At 38.8% G+C, this 5,702-nt stretch overlaps 1 long non-coding RNA gene across 2 annotated transcripts in view; it reads left to right on the top strand.

The window, feature by feature from the left end:
• The window catches only part of LOC107104496, a 40,426-nt gene that overhangs the window by 9,280 nt on the left and 25,444 nt on the right, over positions 1-5,702 (top strand). The window lies entirely within an intron of this gene.

Here is a 5,702-nt window from a genome sequence, read left to right as displayed (position 1 = left end):
TGCTGCGTGTCTGTTCTCTTCCTCGCGCAGACGGGCAGCACTCAGGGCCTGTCTTCCAGCTGCGTAGGGCTGTGGTAGGCTATTTGTATGTTACTACCACAAGTATAATGTTGAGGTATGCCCAGAAAAAACGTTTATAGCCCCGGCCTGTATTAGAGACCGGCCATTATTTACCTCCTCTGACAGCGAGGCCGGCCATTTTTAGAGACCCGGCCGCTATTGGAATACAGGCCAATATTAGAGAATTTACGGGTAAGCATACAATTAATTCCCCCTAAAAATACAATAAAAATAAAAAATGTAGATAGAAATTAAATTATACAGTGAGACAAAAGTGTATATATCTCTTTTTTAATTAGCTCCTTTGTTTGTTTTTTTTTGCCTTTGTAATAACTTTATTCATTTATTACAAATTTCTTTAAGTATTTATTTTTGTGCATGATATATTATTTTTGTCTGGTTTATTCTTCCTTTGTATTTTTTTCTACCCCATTTATTTCTACCTGTCGTTTTTACATTTCTGCCTCATTATGCAAATGAGGATGGGTGTGTCTTAAGGGCTCATTGGCTGGTTAGCAGCCACCGGCCACAGTCACAGCAAACATGGCTACCTACGATGTAGTCAGTGAGCTGAGACATTTAGCAACTGTTTTTGAAAACAATGCTAACATAAGTATCGACTTTATTACTTTTCATTTGGATGCTCTGACAGACCATGTGTTTCAGTTAGCGGCACACATGAACACAGATGTCAACAATCTAGTTCTTCAGCGGGATCTAGCAAACGGTTGATCCGACTGAGGGACTCTGATGTCGGCCAGCGTCTCTCAGCTGCTCCCTCCTCCCACACGCGGTTCTGCATTCAGGGACCATCAACAAGTCTTTAAACCAAGCACTCTGAGAAACAAAAATCAATAAATTCCTTATCTTATGACCAGCTAAGACGAAACTAATATAAAATAATGCCAATAGATAACATATGTAAGTCACACTTGCTGTAATGCAATTTTAAACTATCTTCAATTTTAAAGATATTTTTAAAAACAAAAGTTGGGATTTTTCTTCAATAGTTTCCACGTCATGTGACCCATTGAGTCAAATTCTTTGTCAAATTTAGCACAGTTGCTAAATGTCTCAGCTAACTCAGACAAATTTATCGTAGGTAGCCATGTTTGTTGTGACTTTGGCCGGTGGCTGCTAACCAACCAATGGGCAGAAGTTGACCCTCTAAGACACACCCCTCCTCATTATGCAAATGAGGATGGGTGTCGTAAAAATGACAGAAATAAATAGCATGGAAGAAATGAATAGGGTAAAAAATACAAAGGAAGAATAACCCAGATAAATATCATACACATGTTGTGCAAAATGATATCCTGCAGGTAATGAATAAATGATGGACTAGAACTGGAGTTATAGTTAACTTATTCAATATCGGAGGTGAAATCAATTTAGCGGCCTTAGTTGAATAATTGTAGCTTTAATTTGCTTACTTACCAGGGTTTATGCCCTTCACCTCTGGATGGTTCCTGGACCTGCTGTTAAAATCCAGGAATCCATACTAATCTAGTGACATAGGATAGGTTATCAGCAGAACTATTAATTATCAATCAGAGAATTATTTATGTCTGTTTTTTCAAACTATTACCAAAAGAGGGGGGATCTGGCCTGAGTGATAAACCATCTGTACATGAATTACAAACAACTGTAAATTAAACAATGATGTCTTTATTCTAATAATTCAGGATTACAAAAATCTAACATCTATGCAAAAAACTGCATGCTATTAGAAAATAAACACGAGGTAGACTAAGTGACTAGTTTTGAAAGAAAAACAATAAAACCCCAAGAGTCCTTTTAACTGGCTTCTGAGATTGTCTAGGATAGGCCAGATGTTAATACATTCAATAATGTCTGTTTGGAATAGCAGCAGGTATGATGCAATAAAAACAATGTTAATACATTCAGCTTAAATGATAAATGGTTAAAAATGCATTAACAACACCAGCATGTTATAACGAATCTCAAACAACAGTAGCAGAAGTTTGTTCAGCAAACGGGAAGGGCAGGGCAATGTGTGTGTGTGTGTGTGTGTGTAACTCCCCCGTTCATATAATGAAAGGGAAGAGGAGGGGGCCGCATGTTACAATAGATGGTTCTCCACAACATGGCCACACAGTTAAATGTGAGCAATTCCCTATAAACTAACCTTAAACCAGAAAGAGAAGGATGCAGGATAGGAAGAAAGGAAGGAAGAAATATCAAGACTTCGTCCTTCAACACTTCGAATTTAATCTCTCACTTAAGGAAGCACGACCCGGAGAAACACACAGCATTTCTTCAGCAACGTAAAGCCAAGCAACCTGGAGACGACTCGCGCCAAAAAACAACCCAACTGTCTCTGAAAGACTCAATCAAGAAGAAACAGAAATACAACAAGGAACACCCGAGAGCGAAAATGATTTGTCAGAAAATCATTGATTGCATTGTGTTAGACAATCAGCCGTTTTCCATGGTGCAAGATGCTGGATTCAATAAACTTATGGAATTCCTCGAGCCACGCTTTGACATGCCAAGTCGCAAGTATTAATCTGAAGTTTGCCTCCCCGAGCTGTATGGCGATGTTCATAGACACGTTTAGAAGCTAATATCTGATGTTGTGGCTATTAGTTTCACAATGGACATTTAGTCCTCAAGTGTTAACCAAGTAAGTTCTGAAGATATTCCGTTAGGTTATATCCAAGTAACGTCTTCCTATGGGCAACGACTTGAAGGCACAAACTGAACTGTTCATAATTTAATCTTTATGGTACGCCTGCATTCATAACATGTAGGCGAATCACTGTCCTCCAGACATCCACGGTTATATTTTTTATATATTTTTTTTAAAACAAAGCTGAATGTGTATGACATCATCTGCATGCGCCGGCTACCATTCATTCATCCTGTCTGCTGAACTGCTGCTAGTTTTACTCACATTCCTGGAAAATGTCTAGTGCTACTACCACAGATAATCTCACTCTTGGAATGGAATTGAACGATTCAGATTAGCTAGCCCAATGAATAGAAGGGGTAGAGCGTAGGCGTCTGTGGCCCGGGCTTCCTGTTACGACTCCAGTGCGCATTTGCGGCTGACGTCATACACGTCAAACATGAGATTTATTATTTATAAAATGTACCCCAGCAAATACATAACAAAATAAAATTTGGAATGTAAAATTTGATGTAAAATTTGATGTAATGTAAAATGCACATTTTACATTTTAATAATGTGGCTGCATTACTTGACTCATAAGTGAAATTAGTAATCAATCATCTTTTTCGTTTTCGTGGTCTGCCAGCAAAGTACTATCCATAATTCGAAAACGAAAAAGCATTCTGAGCGGCGGGCGCAGCATAGTGACGTCAGCAGCCGCTCTTCCTCAGGTCCTTGCTGACCGGGCTACCGATCTTGTTCGGGGGCGCTGATTATAGCAGGTGGCCTGCTTCATTATAAAAGATGCATATACGCCTAAAATGAAAAAGCTGGGACTCTTTTTGTCTGATTTAGACAGGGGACAAGTCTGGCAATATGGGACGAAGTAAAACGCTTGATGTTAGAACACAGACTGTTAGACTGTTTATTAAGGATAGTACAGTAAAACATAGAGAAATTGTAAGTTAATATAAAACACAAATATAGATTTAAGTACTAAATTTCACACAGGAAAAAGTCATTTTCCTTGTGGATTTAGTCTTAAATGATTACATGTGCACTCCATTTTCTATTTCATTTTTATTACAAGTATATGGTTTACAGTTTTCAATGGGATGAGAACATTTGGACTATGTGAAACAACAAGAGATTTTTTTAAGGAATGTGTTGAAAAGAACAAGGAGCTGTTTGCTTTCAGAGGAAGGAGTAGACACTGCTGTCAGCGACCTGTTTTCAAGCAAACGTTTGTCTTTTATTATTATTTTTAAATCAGTATCATTGTCGATATTCTGCTATAACATTTGAAGGGAAGAATAAAACAGTAAAGCTCATCTTTCATACACGAAACACCTTTCAAATTTCACGTTCAGTATGTTGGAATTGAGGCGGACTTAACTCGGTTTGTTCTTCCTACTCCGTTCCGGGCTCCCGACGAGGGGATACACATTTGCGGAGAAAGGTTTCCTCCCAGAATCCAGTCGTGTGGGTTTATCCAGAGATAGAGGGGCTCGTTGGAAGGCGGACAGGTTTTGGTTTGGTTGGTTACTGAGGAGCAATGGAGCGGACTGCCACTTAGATTTCCAGGAGAACTTGAATGGGATGTGTGGAGGTTAATCCCCTGCTCAGTGTGAAGCTCAAACAATCCTTCAAAGGGGAGAAGGCCAAACATCCAGCTTGCAGGATGACTTTCTGCCGAAAGGCAAAAGACAAAAATCACGTTAGACTCAGAGAAACAAAAACTCAGTTAGACTCAGCTAAACTCAGCTTGGCTAGAGTACCCAAAACTAGCAAACACTGTGGCGTCAAGGTAGTGGCAGCCCACCGCTTAAGAAGTCCTCAGTAATGAGCCAACCAGCCGCAGATGTGTGGGTGGACCAACGAGAACAGGGCGCCACCTGGTGGTGGAGGGGGAAACACAAAAACACAACCCACACAGACTGGATTCCTAACAATTTTTGGCAATTTCTGTTTTATTTTATTTTTTTTAATTCAATGTATAATATGAATGCATAAACACCTAATTTTATTTCAGTGTTAAATTCTGTTTAAAGTAACAGATCATTAAAAATGTCTCCAGACCTTTACTGGTTGATGATTTTTTTTTTATGAGACCCCACTGATTTTTAATTGGTTACCGCTGGTTTAATGTTTATAAATATTTATTTCACGTCATGTGCGTTATCCACATCTAGTGAAAACTAGTGTCATTGGATGAGTCGTATAACACAAACGCTCATTGGTTAGCTAAAGGAAATCATCAGAAGCAAACAGGTGTTCTTCAAACTGCAAACGTGAATTGTCTATGCCATGCTACAATGATGGATTCAGATAAAGATGTTGAAATGTCTGAAAGGTCGGGCACAGGCGAGAGCGTATCGGGAGACGGAGACCAACAAGACCTCCCTCATCCTTGGCCCTATCTCAAAGAATTTTTCTAAATAGTTGAAAAATTGAGCTTTCAATTCATATAGTGGCATCTGGCTGTGTTTTTTTTTAAAGATTATTTTATACTTTTATACTTTAAGTAGGAGCACATACTTTTTCACATTAACTTGAGTAAAGAGGTCAAGTTAAAACTTCAACTTTTACCAGAATGTTTTTAAACTGCAGAATCTATACTTCTACTTAAGTAACAAATGTGTGTAATTTTGACACCACTGCTTTTAACCATGAGACCACAGAGCTATAACGGTTCTGATCCGTTTCTAACAGTAATCCTGAAACTGATCATAGGAAACAGATGGAGGAAGGTTTTGATGAAGATAGTCGGATTTATTTCTGCAAAGGTTTTTAGTTTCAGTCTCTGGAGGATTCCGAGCTGTGAAAAATACCTCCCACACCATTTATAGGAAGAACTTTGCTAAAAAGAGAAGAAGAAAAGAAACTTTAGCAGGGGAGAATTAATGAATTCAGAACCAGTTTAAAGGTACACTATGCAACCGGTGTTGATTTTCCAGCGAGGCTCCCCCCAGAGGGCGAAAGTAAAAGTGCACTGTCGTAAATATGC

The sequence above is a fragment of the Cyprinodon variegatus genome, unplaced genomic scaffold (assembly GCF_000732505.1).
Source record: "Cyprinodon variegatus isolate N-32 unplaced genomic scaffold, C_variegatus-1.0 Scaffold1767, whole genome shotgun sequence".
Lineage (NCBI taxonomy): Eukaryota > Metazoa > Chordata > Actinopteri > Cyprinodontiformes > Cyprinodontidae > Cyprinodon > Cyprinodon variegatus.
Note: the sequence above shows the minus strand (reverse complement) of the source record. Positions and strands in the feature narration are given on the sequence as shown.